Raw genomic sequence first — 19027 nt, forward strand, 5'->3', positions numbered from 1 at the left:
GTGTCTATATAAACCGGAGGGTTTTAGTCCGTAGGACAACTTCATCATACAACAATCATACCATAGGCTAGCTTTTAGGGTGGAAGGCAAGCTTGGCGATGCGGATATTAGATCTCCTACCATTGTAACCGACTTTGTGTAACCCTAACCCTCTCCGGTGTCTATATAAACCGGAGGGTTTTAGTCCGTAGGACAATAAACAATCATACCATAGGCTAGCTTCTAGGGTTTAGCCTCTTGATCTCGTGGTAGATCTACTCTTGTACTACCCATATCATCAATATTATCAAGCAGGACGTAGGGTTTTACCTCCATAAGAGGGCCCGAACCTGGGTAAAACATTGTGTCCCCTGCCTCCTGTTACCATCTGCCTAGACGCACAGTTCGGGACCCCCTACCCGAGATCCGCCGGTTTTGACACCGACAGTTCTAAATAGAACTTCTTTGATACGGGATCATCAAGGCAGAATATGTGATGGATGGGACGCACAAAGTTAGATATGATCTTTCACCTAGTTTTTTTTACAAGTTTTCATATGTGTAAGTTTTGTTCACTTAGGCGACATGGGATGCAGCAACCCCGACATGGTAATTTTGTTGGGGAACGTAGTAATTTCAAAAAATTCCTACGCACACGCAAGATCATGGTGATGCATAGCAACAGAGAGGGGAGAGTGTTGTCTACGTACCCTCGTAGACCGAAGCGGAAGCGTTAGCAACAACGCGGTTGATGTAGTCGTACGTCTTCACGGCCCGACCGATCAAGTACCGAAACTACGGCACCTCCGAGTTCTAGCACACGTTCAGCTCGATGACGATCCCCGGACTCGATCCAGCAAAGTGTCAGGGAAGAGTTCCGTCAGCACGACGGCATGGTGACGATCTTGATGTTACCGTCGCAGGGCTTCGCCTAAGCACCGCTACAATATTATCGAGGATTATGGTGGAGGGGGCACACGGCTGGAAATCAATCAACTTGTGTGTTCTAGGGTGCCCCTGCCCCGTATATAAAGGAGAAAGGGGGAGGCCGGCCGGCCTTGGGGCGACGCCAAGGAGAGGGAGGAGTCCTCCTCCTAGTAGGAGTAGGACTCCCCCTTTCCTAGTCCAACTAGGAAGAAGGAGGGGAGGAAAGAGAGGGGGAGAGAGGGAGGGAAAGAGGGGGCGCCGCCCCCTCCTTGTCCAATTCGGACTCATGGGGGGGGGCGCCTACATATTCTGGAAGATCTTTATCGTCAGACCGCATAACAACATACGTTGTTCCCTTTGTCATCGGTATGTTACTTGCCCGAGATTCGATCGTCGGTATCTCAATACCTAGTTCAATCTCGTTACCGGCAAGTCTCTTTACTCGTTCCGTATACATCATATCAACTAACTCATTAGTTGCTAATGCTTGCAAGGCTTATGTGATGTGCATTACCGAGAGGGCCCAGAGATACCTCTCCGACAATCGGAGTGACAAATCCTAATCTCGAAATACGCCAACCCAACATGTACCTTTGGAGACACCTGTAGAGCTCCTTTATAATCACCCAGTTACGTTGTGACGTTTGGTAGCACACAAAGTGTTCCTCCGGCAAACGGGAGTTGCATAATCTCATAGTCATAGGAACATGTATAAGTCATGAAGAAAGCAATAGCAACATACTAAACGATCGGGTGCTAAGCTAATGGAATGGGTCATGTCAATCACATCATTCTCCTAATGATGTGATCCCGTTAATCAAATGACAACACATGTCTATGGTTAGGAAACATAACCATCTTTGATTAACGAGCTAGTCAAGTAGAGGCATACTAGTGACGTTCAGTTTGTCTATGTATTCACACAAGTATTATGTTTCCGGTTAATACAATTCTAGCATGAATAATAAACATTTATCATGATATAAGGAAATAAATAATAACTTTATTATTGCCTCTAGGGCATATTTCCTTCAGTCTCCCACTTGCACTAGAGTCAATAATCTAGATTAGACAGTAATGATTCTAACACCCATGGAGCCTTGGTGCTGATCATGTTTTGCTCGTGGAAGAGGCTTAGTCAACGGGTCTGCAACATTCAGATCCGTATGTATCTTGCAAATTCTATGTCTCCACCTGGACTAGATCCTGGATGGAATTGAAGCGTCTCTTGATGTGCTTGGTTCTCTTGTGAAATCTGGATTCCTTTGCCAAGGCAATTGCACCAGTATTGTCACAAAAGATTTTCATTGGACCGATGCACTAGGTATGACACCTAGATCGGATATGAACTCCTTCATCCAGACTCCTTCATTGCTGCTTCCGAAGCAGCTATGTACTCCGCTTCACATGTAGATCCGCCACGACGCTTTGTTTAGAACTGCACCAACTGACAGCTCCACCGTTGTAAACACGTATCCGGTTTGCGATTTAGAATCGTCTGGATCAGTGTCAAAGCTTGCATCAACGTAACCATTTACGATGAGCTCTTTGTCACCTCCATAACGAGAAACATATCCTTAGTCCTTTTCAGGTATTTCAGGATGTTCTTCACCGCTGTCCAGTGATCCACTCCTGGATTACTTTGGTACCTCCCTGCTGACTTATAGCAAGGCACACATCAGGTCTGGTACACAGCATTGCATACATGATAGAGCCTATGGCTGAAGCATAGGGAACATCTTTCATTTTCTCTCTATCTTCTGCAGTGGTCGGGCATTGAGTCTTACTCAACTTCACACCTTGTAACACAGGCAAGAATTTCTTTGCTTGATCCATTTTGAATCTTCTTCAAAACTTTGTCAAGGTATGTGCTTTGTGAAAGTCCAATTAAGCGTCTTGATCTATCTCTATAGATCTTAATGCCCAATATGTAAGCAGCTTCACGAGGTCTTTCATTGAAAAACTCTTATTCAAGTATCCCTTTATGCTATCCAGAAATTCTATATCATTTGTTCAATATGTCATCCACATATAATATCAGAAATGCTACAGAGCTCCCACTCACTTTCTTGTAAATACAGCTTCTCCAAAAGTCTGTAAAACCAAATGCTTTGATCACACTATCAAAGCGTTTATTCCAACTCCGAGAGGCTTGCACCAGTCCATAAATGGATCGCTGGAGCTTGCACACTTTGTTAGCTCCCTTTGGATCGACAAAACCGGTTGCATCATATACAACTCTTCTTCCAGAAATCCATTCAGGAATGCAGTTTTGACATCCATTTGCCAAATTTCATAATCATAAAATGCGGCAATTGCTAACATGATTCGGACAGACTTAAGCATCGCTACGGGTGAGAAGGTCTCATCGTAGTCAATCCCTTGAACTTGTCGAAAACCTTTTGCAACAAGTCGAGCTTGTAGACAGTAACATTACCGTCAGCATCAGTCTTCTTCTTGAAGATCCATTTATTCTCAATGGCTTGCCGATCATCGGGCAAGTCAACGAAAGTCCACACTTTGTTCTCATACATGGATCCCATCTCAGATTTCATGGCTTCAAGCCATTTTGCGGAATCTGGGCTCTACCATCGCTTTTCATAGTTCGTCGTTCATGTGATCTAAGTAGCATGACTTCCAGAACAGGATTACCGTACCACTCTGGTGCGGATCTTACTCTGGTTGATCTACGAGGTTCAGTAGTAACTTGATCTGAAGTTTCATGATCATCATCATTAGCTTCCTCACTAATTGGTGTAGGTGTCACAGAACGGTTTCTGTGATGTACTACTTTCAATAAGGGAGCAGGTACAGTTACCTCATCAAGTTCTACTTTCCTCCCACTCACTTCTTTCGAGAGAAACTCCTTCTCTAGAAAGGATCCATTTAGCAACAAGTCTTGCCTTCGGATCTGTGATAGAAGGTGTATCCAATAGTCCTTTGGGTATCCTATGAAGACACATTTCTCCGATTTGGGTTCGAGCTTATCAGGTTGAAGCTTTTTCACATAAGCATCGCAGCCCCAAACTTTCAGAAACGACAACTTTGGTTTCTTGCCAAACCACAGTTCATAAGGGTCGTCTCAACGGATTTTGATGGTGCCCTATTTAACGTGAATGCGGCCGTCTCTAAAGCATAACCCCAAAACGATAGCGGTACAGTAAGAGACATCATAGATCGCACCATATAAGTAAAGTACGATTACGACGTTCGGACACACCATTACGCTGTGGTGTTCCGGGTGGCGTGAGTTGCGAAACTATTCCGCATTGTTTCAAATGAAGACCAAACTCGTAACTCAAATATTCTCCTCCACGATCAGATCGTAGAAACTTTATTTTCTTGTTACGATGATTTTCACTTCACTCTGAAATTCTTTGAACTTTTCAAATGTTTCAGACTTATGTTTCATTAAGTAGATATACCATATCTGCTTAAATCATCTGTGAAGGTGAGAAAATAACGATATCCCGCTCAATTCATTCGGACCACATACATCTGTATGTATGATTTTCAAAAAATCTGTTGCTCTCTCCATAGTACCGGAGAACGGTGTTTTAGTCATCTTGCCTATGAGGCACGGTTCGCAAGTACCAAGTGATTCATAATCAAGTGGTTCCAAAAGTCCATCAGTATGGAGTTTCTTCATGCGCTTTACACCGATATGACCTAAACGGCAGTGCCACAAATAAGTTGCACTATCATTATCAACTCTGCATCTTTTGGTTTCAACATTATGAATATGTGTATCACTACTATCGAGATTCATCAAAAATAGACCACTCTTCAAGGGTGCATGACCATAAAAGATATTACTCATATAAATAGAACAACCATTATTCTCTGATTTAAATGAATAACCGTCTCGCATTAAACAAGATCCAGATATAATGTTCATGCTCAACGCTGGCACCAAATAACAATTATTTAGGTCTAATACTAATCCCGATGGTAGATGTAGAGGTAGCGTGCCGACCGCGATCACATCGACTTTGGAACCATTTCCCACGCGCATCGTCACCTCGTCCTTCGCCAATGTTCGCTTAATCCGTAGTCCCTGTTTCGAGTTGCAAATATTAGCAACAGAACCAGTATCAAATACCAGGTGCTACTGCGAGCTCTAGTAAGGTACACATCAATAACATGTATATCACATATACCTTTGTTCACCTTGCCATCCTTCTTATCCGCCAAATACTTGGGGCAGTTCCGCTTCCAGTGACCAGTCTGCTTGCAGTAGAAGCACTCAGTTTCAGGCTTAGGTCCAGTGGGTTTCTTCTCCTGAGCAGCAACTTGCTTGCTGTTCTTTCTTGAAGTTCCCCTTCTTCTTCCCTTTGCCCTTTTTCTTGAAACTAGTGGTCTTGTTGACCATCAACACTTGATGCTCCTTCTTGATTTCTACCTCCGCAGCTTTCAGCATTGCGAAGAGCTCGGGAATTGTCTTATTCATCCCTTGCATATTATAGTTCATCACGAAGCTCTTGTAGCTGGTGGAAGTGATTGGAGAATTCTGTCAATGACGCAATCATCTGGAAGATTAACTCTAGTGAATCAAGTGATTATTATACCCAGACATTTTGAGTATAGTGCTCACTGACAGAACTGTTCTCCTCCATCTTGCAGCTATAGAACTTATTGGAGACTTCATATCTCTCAATCCGGGCATTTGCTTGAAATATTAACTTCAACTCCTGGAACATCTCATATGCTCCATGACGTTCAAAACGTCGTTGAAGTCCCGGTTCTAAGCGTAAAGCATGGCACATTGAACTATCGAGTAGTCATCAGCTTTGCTCTGCCAGACGTTCTTAATCGTCAGTTGCATCAGCAGCAGGCCTGGCACCCAGCGGTGCTTCCAGGACGTAATTCTTCTGTGCAGCAATGAGGATAATCCTCAAGTTACGGACCCAGTCCGTGTAATTGCTACCATCATCTTTCAACTTTGCTTTCTCAAGGAACGCATTAAAATTCAACGGAACAATAGCACGAGCCATCTATCTACAATCAACATAAACAAGCAAGATACTATCAGGTACTAAGTTCATGATAAATTTAAGTTCAATTAATCATATTACTTAAGAACTCCCACTTAGATAGACATCCCTCTAATCTTCTAAGTGATCACGTGATCCAAATCAACTAAACCATAACCGATCATCACGTGAAATGGAGTAGTTTTCAATGGTGAACATCACTATGTTGATCATATCTACTATATGATCGACCTTTCGGTCTCAGTGTTCCGAGGCCATATCTGCATATGCTAGGCTCGTCAAGTTTAACCTGAGTATTCTGCGTGTGCAAAAACTGGCTTGCACCCGTTGTAGATGGACGTAGAGCTTATCACACCCGATCATCACGTGGTGTCTGGGCACGACGAACTTTGGCAACGGTGCATACTCAGGGAGAACACTTTTATCTTGAAATTTAGTGAGAGATCATCTTATAATGCTACCGTCAATCAAAGCAAAATAAGATGCATAAAAGATAAACATCACATGCAATCAATATAAGTGATATGATATGGCCATCATCATCTTGTGCTTGTGATCTCCATCTCCGAAGCATCGTCATGATCACCATCGTCACCGGCGCGACACCTTGATCTCCATCGTAGCATCGTTGTCGTCTCGCCAATTATGCTTCTACGACTATCGCTACCGCTTAGTGATAAAGTAAAGCATTACATCATGATCACCATCGTCACCGGCGCGACACCTTGATCTCCATCGTAGCATCGTTGTCGTCTCGCCAAACTTATGCTTCTACGACTATCGCTACCGCCTAGTGATAAAGTAAAGCATTACAGGGAGATTGCATTACATACAATAAAGCGACAACCATATGGCTCCTGCCAGTTGCCGATAACTCGGTTACAAAACATGCTTATCTCATACAATAAAATTTAGCATCATGTCTTGACCATATCACATCACAACATGCCCTGCAAAAACAAGTTAGACGTCCTCTACTTTGTTTGTTGCAAGTTTTACGTGGCTGCTACGGGCTTAAGCAAGAACCAATCTTACCTACGCATCAAAACCACAACGATAGTTTGTCAAGTTGGTGATGTTTTAACCTTCGCAAGGACCGGGCATAGCCACACTCGGTTCAACTATAGTTGGAGAAACTGACACCCGCCAGCCACCTATGTGCAAAGCACGTCGGTAGAACCAGTCTCGCGTAAGCGTACGCGTAATGTCGGTCCGGGCCGCTTCATCCAACAATACCGCCAAACCAAAGTATGACATGCTGGTAAGCAGTATGACTTATATCACCCACAACTCACTTGTGTTCTACTCATGCATATAACATCAACACATAAAACCTAGGCTCGGATGCCACTGTTGGGGAACGTAGTAATTTCAAAAAATTTCCTATGCACACGCAAGATCATGGTGATGCATAGCAACGAGAGGGGAGAGTGTTGTCCATGTACCCTCGTAGACCGAAAGCGGAAACGTTATGACAACGCGATTGATGTAGTCGTACGTCTTCACGGCCCGACCGATCAAGCACCGAAACTATGGCACCTCCGAGTTCTAGCACACGTTCAGCTCGATGATGATCCCCGGACTCCGATCCAGCAAAGTGTCGGGGTAGAGTTCCGTCAGTATGACGGCGTGGTGACGATCTTGATGTTCTACCGTCGCAGGGCTTCGCCTAAGCACCGCTACAATATTATCGAGGATTATGGTGGAGGGGGGCACCGCACACGGCTAAGAGAACGATCACGAAGATCAACTTGTGTGTCTAGAGGTGCCCCCCTGCCCCCGTATATAAAGGAGAAAGGGGGGAGGCCGGCCGGCCCTTGGGGCGCGCCAAGGAGGGGGGTGTCCTCCTCCTAGTAGGAGTAGGACTCCCCTTTCCTAGTCCAACTAGCAAGAGAGAAGGCGGAAGGAAAGAGGGGGAGATGGAGAGGGAAAGAGGGGCTGCGCCCCCCCTCCCCTAGTCCAATTCGGACTCCTCATGGGAGGGGGCGCGCCACCTCCTGGGCTGCTGCCCTCTCTCTCCGCTCAGGCCCACTAAGGCCCAATACTTCCCCGGGGGGTTCCGGTAACCCTTCCGGCACTCCGGTTTTCTCTGAAATCACCCGAAACACTTCTAGTGTCCGAATATAGCCGTCCAATATATCGATCTTTATGTATCGACCATTTTGAGACTCCTCATCATGTCCGTGATCACATCCGGGACTCTGAACAACCTTCGGTACATCAAAATATATAAACTTATAATGAAACTATCATCGTAACGTTAAGCGTGCGGACCCTACGGGTTCGAGAACAATGTAGACATGACCGAGACACGTCTCCGGTCAATAACCAATAGCGGAACCTGGATGCTCATATTGGCTCCTACATATTCTACGAAGATCTTTATCGGTCAGACCGCATAACAACATACGTTGTTCCCTTTGTCATCGGTATGTTACTTGCCCGAGATTCGATCGTCGGTATCTCAATACCTAGTTCAATCTCGTTACCGGCAAGTCTCTTTACTCGTTCCGTAATACATCATCTCGCAACTAACTCATTAGTTGCATTACTTGCAAGGCTTAAGTGATGTGCATTACCAAGAGGGCCCAGAGATACCTCTCCGACAATCGGAGTGACAAATCCTAATCTCGAAATACGCCAACCCAACATGTACCTTTGGAGACACCTGTAGAGCACCTTTATAATCACCCAGTTACGTTGTGACGTTTGGTAGCACACAAAGTGTTCCTCCGGCAAACGGGAGTTGCATAATCTCATAGTCACAGGAACATGTATAAGTCATGAAGAAAGCAATAGCAACATACTAAACGATCGGGTGCTAAGCTAATGGAATGGGTCATACCAATCACATCATTCTCCTAATGATGTGATCCCGTTAATCAAATGACAATACATGTCTATGGTTAGGAAACATAACCATCTTCGATTAACGAGCTAGTCAAGTAGAGGCATACTAGTGACATTTAGTTTGTATATGTATTCACACAAGTATTATGTTTCTGGTTAATACAATTCTAGCATGAATAATAAACATTTATCATGATATAAGGAAATAAATAATAACTTTATTATTGCCTCTAGGGCATATTTCCTTCAAATTAATGTGTATCCAAATGTCACTTCATAACTGGGTGATCATAAAGGTGCTCTATAGGTATCTCCGAAGGTGTTTGTTCGGTTGGCACGGATTGAGACTAGGATTTGTCGCTCCGTGTGATGGAGAGATATCTCTGGGCCCTCTCGGTAATACAACATCACAAGAAGCTTGCAAGCATGTGACTAATGAGTTTAATCGTGGGATCTTGTATTACGGAGCAAGTAAAGAGACTTGCCAGTAATGAGATTGAACTAGTTATGGAGATACCAATGATCTAATCTCGGGCAAGTAACATATCACTGGACAAAGGGAATTGCATACGGGATTAATTGAATCCTTGACATCATGGTTCAACTAATAAAGATCTTTGTTGAATATGTGGGAGTCAATATGGGCATCCAGGTCCTGCTATTGATTATTAACCAAAGAGGAGCCTGGGTCATGTATGCATATTCTTGAACCCGTAGGGTCACACACTTAACGTTCGGTAGCACTAGGGTAGTATTGAGATATTCATATGGTGAAGTTTTAAAGTAGTTCGGAGCCCCGGATCAGATCTAGGACATCACGAGGAGCTACGAAATGGTCTGGAGGTAGAGATTTATATATGGGAAGTCATATTCAGGGTTCCAAAAAATGTTCTGGTTTTTTCAGTATTGTACTGGAAAGGTTCTACAAGGTTCCGGAGTGGGCCCACCTACATGAGGGGACCTACATGAACGTGGGTAGTGGGGAAAGGCCCCACACCCCTGGTCTAGGTGCACCAATATCCCCCCTTAAAAGGAATAGTATCATATCCCGAAGGGATAAGATCAAGATCCCTAAAAAAGGGGATGGCGATCGGTGGGGAAGGAAAGGAGGGATTTCCTTCCTCATCCTTGACAAATGACCCTAGGGGCTTGGAGGGCAAGCCACTACCCCCCCCCCTCCACGCCTATATAAAGGTGGGAAGGCATTGGGGGTAGCCACACTTTGACCCTTGCCCATCCCCCTCCCGTACACCTCCTCCACCTCGCGCAGCGCTTGGCGAAGCCCTGCCGGAATTCCGCTGCCACCACCACCACGCTATCATGTTAGTTCAGAAATCATATCTACCTCCTCTCCCTCACTTGTTGGATAAATAAGGAGAGGACGTGGTCGAGCCGTACATGTGATAAACTCAAAGGTGTTGTCCGTTCGCCACTAGATCGGATTGGATTGCGATTGGATCATGAAGAGTACGACTACATCAACCGTGTTGCAATGCTAACGCTTACGGTCTATGAGGGTACATAGACACACTCCCCTCTCGTTGCTATACTTCTCCTAGATTAGATCTTGGGTGTTTCATAGAAAAAAATTAATTTTCATGCAATGTTCCATTTGTCAGAATCTTTGAACAGTGAAACGCGCGAACCGATTATTGGTGATAGACTATCATCACAAAAAATGATCTTAGGTCACAAATCGGTCCATGGTAGGTGATAGTTTGTCCCTTCACTGTTAATGACAGTTACTAACAAATTTAGATTCGTCGCCTAAGATATGATTTTGCGTGACAGAAAAAGTGATACCGTTAAGAATTTATTTTCCATGATGGTGCTTCAGTAATGGTGGGGGTGACAGCTAGAAAGCATCACCAGGCCATTTTGGTGACGAAAATTGGTTTTATGTGACACAAGTAAAATGTCAGAAAATAGCCCGTGTTTTGTAGTGAGCATGTAGAAAACAACAACTTGCTCTAGGCACTTACTAGGTTAGTCCTATAAGTATTTAATTATGATATTATAATAGCATGAAACAATCAAAAATCATAAATACATTTGAGACATATCAGATGCATTGACCTAGAGCCCCTCTGTTTGTTAGTTGACCAACGTCTAAGGACGAGTGGTTTGTTTTTTGATTGACCTTGATTCTTCTTCTTTGTTAGCGTCTTCTCCTAGTGTAGTCTAGAGGTGTTGGAGTATCCCTTCTACGATGACGGTGGTGGGTGTGCTCGATGAAGCGATCCGAGTGTGGAGTCAACTCCTCGATGCCTTTCAACCGGCATTATTATTGTGTTGTAGCCTTGGATGCACTTGGCCCTTTGTTCGGGTGTGGACTCAATGTTCGTTGCCCTTCGACTATGCCAATAGCTTGAGTTTGGTCTCAACTTAATGGAACTCTTCATATATTGTGATGATATTTCTCATGCAACCCCCCACTTCAGAGATGATGGGAACTAATGGTCCTGGGTTTTTTCTTTCTTTGCATTGCTTGCCCTATAGTCTCCTCGGTGCAATTTTCTCCTTTCCTCTTTCGTTGTGTTAGGTGATGTGATATGTTTCTTCTCTACCATGTACTCCCTTGTAATTTCCTGGCTCTTATAGTTCCTCCACTTTTCTTGAGGGACAGCCGATTCCTCCTCTTAATAAATGAAACATAGCACTACTATATTTCATAAAAAATATGAGGCTACTACTTGGGTATTGCCTTCGTTAGCCTTGCACATAAGCTGTGTGGGGTGTCAATCAACCTCCAAGCATCACTTTGCTAACAAATCTTGGTTAAATAAACACATGTCCCAAAAACCCATACCACCTTGATACGTCTACGTCGTATCTACTTTTCCTAACGCTTTTCCTCTTGTTTTGGACTCTAATTTGCATGATTTGAATGAATACTAACCCGGACTAACGTTGTTTTCAGCAGAACTACCATGGTGTTGTTTTTGTGCAGAAATAGAAGTTCTCAGATTGGAACAAAACTTTGCGAGGAATCTTTACATGAATAAAGATAATTTTCGGAGCCAAGAACCACCGGAGGGGGCACCTGGGTGGGTACAACCAACTAGGGCGCGCCACCCCCTCCAGGCGTGCCCAGGTGAGTTGTCCCTAGGTGGCCCCATAGACCCTGAAACCGACGCAATGAAATCCTATTTTTGCAGAAAAAATCAGAGAGGAAGAATTATCTCATTTCGCGATACAAAGCCGTCGTCACCTCCTGTTCTTCATCGGGAGGCCAGATCTGTAGTCTGTTTGGGGCCTGGAGAGGGGGATCTTCCGTCTTCATCATCACCAACCCTCCTCCATCGCCAGTTCCATGATGCTCTCCACCAGGAGTGAGTAATTCCTTCGTAGGCTCACTGGTCGGTGAGGAGTTGGATGAGATTCATCATGTAATCGAGCTAGTTTTGTTAGGGCTTGATCCCTGGTATCCACTATGTTCTGAGATTGATGTTGATATGACTTTGCCATGCTTAATGCTTGTCACTTTGGGCCCGGGTGCCATGATTTCAGATCTGAACCGTTTATGTTATCACCATTATATCTATGTTCTAGATCCGATCTTGCAAGTTATAGTCACCTACTACATGTTATGATCCGGGAACTATGGAGTGACAATAGTCGGGACACTTCCCGGTGATGATCGTAGTTTGAGGAGTTCATGTATTCACCGTGTGTTAATGCTTTGTCCGGTTCTCTATTAAAAGGAGGCATTAATATCCCTTAGTTTCCAATAGGACCCCGCTGCCATGGGAGGGTAGGACAAAAGATGGCATGCAAGTTCTTTCCATAAGCACATATGACTAACTACGGAATACATGCCTGCATTATATTTATGAACTGGAGCTAGTGTCGTATCGCCCTAGGTTATGACTATTATATGATGAATATCATCCAACAAATTGCCGATCCAATGCCTATGATTTTCCTACATATTGATCTTGCTAAGTTACTACTGCTGCGGTTGCTATCGTTACTGCTACAAAACTATTACTATCACTGTTATCGTTACTGTTGCTGCTGCCAATACTACAAATCTATCATATTACTGTGCTACTGTTCACTTTGCTATAGATAATTAATATCCAGGTGTGGTTGAATTTACAACTCAACCGTTAATACTTGCAAATATTCTTTGGCTCCCCTTGTGTCGAATCTATAAATTTGGGTTGGATACTCTACCCTCGAATACTGTTGCGATCCCCTATACTTGTGGGTTATCAAGACCTTTTTCTGGCACCTTTGCCGGGGAGCATAGCTATATTTGTTGAGTCACTTGGGATTATTATCAAATTATCACTATGAAGAATCTGAAGGATGCTAAGACTAAGATTTTTCCCTCTAAGACGAGGGGAGGTAAGGAACTGTCATCCACCTCCGCTTTAGATTCACCTTCTATTATAAGTAAACTTGCAACACCATCACATGCTATTAATTCTGATATGTTGCAAGTTATTGATGATGTTACTTCTGCTATGAATGTTATTCATGATGATGTTAGTACCTTGCTTGATGATAATGTGCCACTAGGTGAATTTCTTGATGAACAAATTGCTAGAACTAAAGCTTTTGAGAATGTTGAAACTGATGAAATTGTTGAAACTGATGAAGAGCTTGGAACTGAAAATCTTGAAACACCTATTAGAACTAGCCCTCCTAAATACGAATTGCCAAGGATACCGGAAGGCTATGTTATGAATGAGGAGACAACTAGAGACATTCTTGCTTGTAAGGATAGAGATGATCTAGAAAAATTATTATGCAAGTATAAAGAAAGGACTTTGAATGCTAAAATGAAATGTGATCCTCAGATTGCTACTTCACCTATCTTTGTTGATGATAAGGATTTTGAATTCTCTATCGACCTAGAGTTGATTACTTTGGTTGAATCTGATCCTTTCCATGGTTACGAAACTGAAACTGTTGTGGCACATCTTACTAAGTTGAATGATATAGCCACTCTTTTTGCTCGGGATGAGAAAGTTCGCTATTATTATATTCTCAAATTATTTCCGTTCTCATTAAAGGGTGATGCTAAAGCTTGGTACAATACTCTTGCTCCTGGTTGTGTGTGTAGTCCCCAGGATATGATTTATTACTTCTCTAAAAAATATTTTCCTGCTCATAAGAAACAAGCTGCCTTACAGGAAATATTTAACTTTGTGCAAATTGAAGAAGAGAGTCTCCCACAAGCTTGGGGAGGCTTCTACAATTACTTAATGCCTTGCTTAATCATCCTCTCAAGAAAAATGAAATACTTGATATCTTCTATAATGTACTAACCGATGCTTCTAGGGATTTCCTAGATAGTTGGGTTGGTTGTATTTTCAGGGAACGAACTATTGGGCAAGCTGAAGAATTATTGAATAACATATTGAAAAATTATGATGATTGGACTCTTCCTGGACCACTGCCTAAACCCACTCTGAAGAAGAGGGGTATCTGATATCTCAGTCCTGAAGATATGCAAGAGGCAAAGAAATCTATGAAGGAAAAAGGTATTAAAGCTGAGGATGTCAAAAATTTATCTCCTATTAAAGAAATACATGGGCTTGATACACCACCACCACCTAAGGTGGTAGAGGTAAATTCTTTAATGAAATTCAATGATAATGATAATCCTCACAATATGCACCCTAGCCAATGCCTTTATGAGTTTCAAAATTACATTAGAAAGCAAGATCACTTCAATGCAAATGTTATGAAACAATTGAAATACAATTATGATATGATTGCTCGCTTGAGTGACATGTTATTTAGAATCTCAAATTATGTTAGAGGTGTGGGAAAGCATGCTTCTATGGTTCAAACTCAGTTAGAACAAGTTGCTAAATCTCAAAGAGAGTTGTTAGATGAAATGAACAACAATATAAATGACTTTGCTGTTAGAGTAGCCACTAGAGGAGGTAAGGTGACTCAGGAACCACTTTATCCTGAGGGCCACCCAAAGAGAATTGAACAAGACTCTCAAAGGGTTAACACTGATGCACCTAGTCCTTCTAAAAAGATAAAGAAGAAGAAAAATGATAGCACTTTGCATGCCTCTAGTGAACCTGAAGTAGAAAAACCTCCTGATAATGATAATGAAGTTTCTATCTTTGATGCTAAAACTCAATCTGGTAATGAACACTCACCTTCTGATACTGAGAAATATAATGATGAGGTTCATGAAAATACTCAAATAAATGGTAAAGAACCAGACAATGATGTTGAGATAGAACTAGCAGTTGATCTTCATAACCCACAACCCAAGAATAAAAGATATGATAAAAAAAGACTTTGTTGCTAGAAAACATGGTAAGGAAAGAGAACCATGGGTTCAAAAACCTATGCCCTTTCCACCTAAGTCAACTAAAAAGAAAGATGATGAAGAATTGGAACGCTTTGCTAAAATGTTGAGGCCAGTATTTTTGCGCGCTTGACTAACATCTTAAAAATGCCTCCTTATGCAAGTACATGAAAGACATCATCACCAATAAGAGAAAAATACCGGAAGCTGAAATCTCCACCATGCTTGCTAATTATACTTTTAAATATGGAGTACCTAAAAAACTTGGAGATCCGGGAATACCAACTATACCTTGCTCCATCAAAAGAAATTATGTGAAAACTGCTTTATGTGATTTGGGAGCTGGTATTAGTGTTATGCCTTTCTCTTTATATAAAGGACTTGATTTGAATAAACTCACACCTACAAAATATCTTTGCAAATGGCTGACAAATCAACTGTCATACTTATTGGTATTTGTGAGGATGTCCCCGTTGTTGTTGCTAATGTTACTATTTTGACTGACTTTGTTATACTTGAGATGCCCGAGGACGACAACATGTCATTATCCTTGGGAGACCCTTTTTGAATACTGCAGGGGTTGTTATTGATTGCAATAAAAGCAAGGTCACTTTTCATATCAATGGTAATGAGCATACGGTGCACTTTCCGAAGAAACAATTCCAAGTGAATGGTATTGATGTTATTGAAAAATCGCCGACAGTCACTATTGGAAGTTTTCAACTACCTCTACCTACTGTCAAAAATAAATATGAAATGCTTATTGTTGGGGACATTCATATCCCCGTTGAGGTAACTTAGTGATTTACGGAAGTTCTTCGGTTTCATGCTAATCGAAAGTGGTTGTTAATAAGACTTGATCAACCTTATTAATGGATCATTTTTTAGAAGTATGAAGTTGATGAATTTACTGAGCACTACTCTCTGTCCCTACCTTTTGTTTTCTGTTTTTATTAGTTAAATAAAATAAAATACCATGTTTTGTCTATTTTTTGAATTTTCCGTGCAATAAAAAATGACCCAAAATAAAAGTTCTCAGAATGCCCTAAAAATTTAATACCATTTTTTCTGAATATTTAAGATTTTTGGTGCAAATAACATCAGACGGAGGTGCACCAGGTGGGCACAACCCACATGGGCGTGCCAGGATCCCTAGGCGCACCCTGGTGGGTTGTGGTCCCCATGTGGGCCCCCTCACTTATCTCTTCATCCCACATCACCACCTACCTCCAGAAAAAAAATCACCATTGCTCTCTCTCTCTCTCTCTCGTGTTCTTCCTCTCAAACCAGTGGATTTCGATCTCTTTGCTCGAAGCTCCATTTCCGAAACCATTCCGGGGAATTGTTGCTTGGTATGTGACTCCTCCGTTTGTCCAATTAGTTTTTTGCTTTAGTGGTTTATATTTTGAATAATTAGCTACTCTTGGTGCTGCAGTAGATGACCTTGCATGTTGAATTCTTAGAGTTCTAAGTAGTTTGAATTCTTGATATGGCCTCTATGCATCCGAGTGAGTAGTTGCTATCTATCATGTGAAGTTTTGTTAACAAATTTTTGTGGCCAAAAATTTTCAGAAAATTGTACATGAATATGATGAACCTCTTTGGAAGGAGTTCTTTGAGGAGGAGATCCTCGGAGGCATCTTCTAGTAGCAGCTCCGCTCGTCGGTCTTATGTTGAACCAAGTGAAAGTTCCATATGAGATGCCGCCAACAAAACAAGCTTATGGCCATGTGACGATTATATGGTGACTGTGGGCATTAAGGAAGAATTTTAGAAATATGTTAAAAATGTCGAGCTCGGTCCCTACATTTTAGATGAGTGCAACCAACACCTCACTCTCACTGAATCATTTGTCAAAGAATTTAAATTCCATCCCCCTGAGTCTAGGGTGTCATTTAAATTGTATGAAAATCCTTTCACCATATATTTAGAGAGATTTGCTCACCACTGCAAAATCCCATTCTGGGGTTAGCTTGACGAACCGCCAAGGTCTGAGTTTGAGGTATTCTTGACTAGTCTTTGCTATGGTGAGACTAGGGGAGTGACGCAAGGTAGAATAAAGAGCATTCATTTTCCCGCAGTCTAGTACTTTGCTTTATTTAATGTAAAATGCATTGTAGGTGTCGGTGTCAAAACCGGCGGATCTCGGGTAGGGGGTCCCGAACTGTGCGTCTAGGCCGAATGGTAACAGGAGGCAGGGGACACGATGTTTTACCCAGGTTCGGGCCCTCTTGATGGAGGTAAAACCCTACGTCCTGCTTGATTAATATTGATGATATGGGTGTTACAAGAGTAGATCTACCACGAGATCAGAGAGGCTAAACCCTAGAAGCTAGCCTATGGTATGATTGTATGTTGTGATTGTTGTCCTACGGACTAAAACCCTTCGGTTTATATAGACACCAGAGAGGGTTAGGGTTACACAAGGTCGGTTACAAAGGAGGAGATATCCATATACGTATTGCCTAGCTTGCCTTCCACGCCAAGTAGAGTCCCATCCGGACACGAGACAAAGTCTTCAATCTTGTATCTTCATAGTCTAACAGTCCGGCCAATGGAGATAGTCTGGCTGTCCGGAGACCCCCTAATCCAGGACTCCCTCAGTAGCCCCTGAACCAGGCTTCAATGACAATGAGTCCGGCGCGCAGTATTGTCTTTGGCATTGCAAGGCGGGTTCCTTCTCCGAATACATCACAGAAGAATTTGAATACGAGGATGGTGTCCGACCCTGCAAAATAAGTTCCACATTCCACCGTAGAGAGAATAATATTTTCGCAGATCTAATTTGCTGGCTTGTTGTGGCAGCATGACGTTATGTCATGGCCCGGTGATTATCCGAACCGTTTCTTTTAACCAGCCCCGCACATAACGCGAGGCAGTTTTTCGACACGTCTTGTCAAAGCAGAGATCGTGTCCCCTTATTACGGGATTCTCATCAATACGGGCGTGGGTAACCCAACCGCGCCATCAATTGCGACGCTTGGGGGATAAGCGAGTTTTACTAGACAAGTGGGGACGCTTAATTTCGTCCGCCCATATAAAGGGATAAGGATTCACCTTTCTATCCACGCCTTCTTCCTCCTTCGCTTATCCGTTTCTGCACACTCGAGCCCTAGCGCCCAAGTGCTCACTTCCACCTCAACCTTCTCCAACCATGTCCGGAGCGGGAGGCAAGTGGATGGTCTCCTCTGTCACGGAGGGAGACATCAAGAAACTGAGGAGAGCCGGATACCTGCCCGACGACATCGCGCACCGGCTCCCAGATGAGGGGCAGCTCATCCCCACCCCCAGGCCCCACGAGAGGGGAGTATTCCTCACCCATTTCCTCTGTGGACTAGGATTCCCTCTCCATCCATTCGTCTGGGGGCTCATGTTCTATTATGGCCTGGATTTCCACGATCTGGCCCCGAACTTCGTCCTCAACATCTCGGCGTTCATCGTCGTGTGCGAGGCCTTCCTCCGCATCAAGCCCCACTTCGACTTATGGCTGAAGACCTCCAATGTCAAGCCGAAGGTGGTGGGAGGCCGCCAGGCGGAGTGCGGAGGCGCCATGGTGGGCAAGATGCCCAACATAACATGGCTCGAGGGCTCCTTTGTGGAAACCATAAAGGGGTGGCAATCGGGGTGGTTCTATATCACCGAGCCGCACGATCCTGCATGCATAGCGACCCTCGAGTTCCAATCTGGCTTCCCCATGCGGCTCACCTCCTGGAAAGAGAAGGGCCTATCCTGGGGTAATTCGAAAGAGCTGACCGGACTCCAAACATGTATTCAAAACATGGTGGACAAGAAGCTCAAGCTTGTCAACATAGTCCAGGTTATGCTCATCCGCCGGATACTCCCGTGCCAACAACGGGAGTTCACCTTGTGGGAGTTCAATCCGGCGCAGCACCGAACTCTGAACAGGCTCTTCGACATGACTCATGAAGACGCCTGGAGGGTGCTGTTCAAAAGTGCCGAGGTCCCTCCCCCTATTACTGAGGATCGCGGA

Source organism: Triticum urartu, chromosome 2, assembly GCF_003073215.2.
Source record: "Triticum urartu cultivar G1812 chromosome 2, Tu2.1, whole genome shotgun sequence".
Classification (NCBI taxonomy): Eukaryota; Viridiplantae; Streptophyta; class Magnoliopsida; order Poales; family Poaceae; genus Triticum; species Triticum urartu.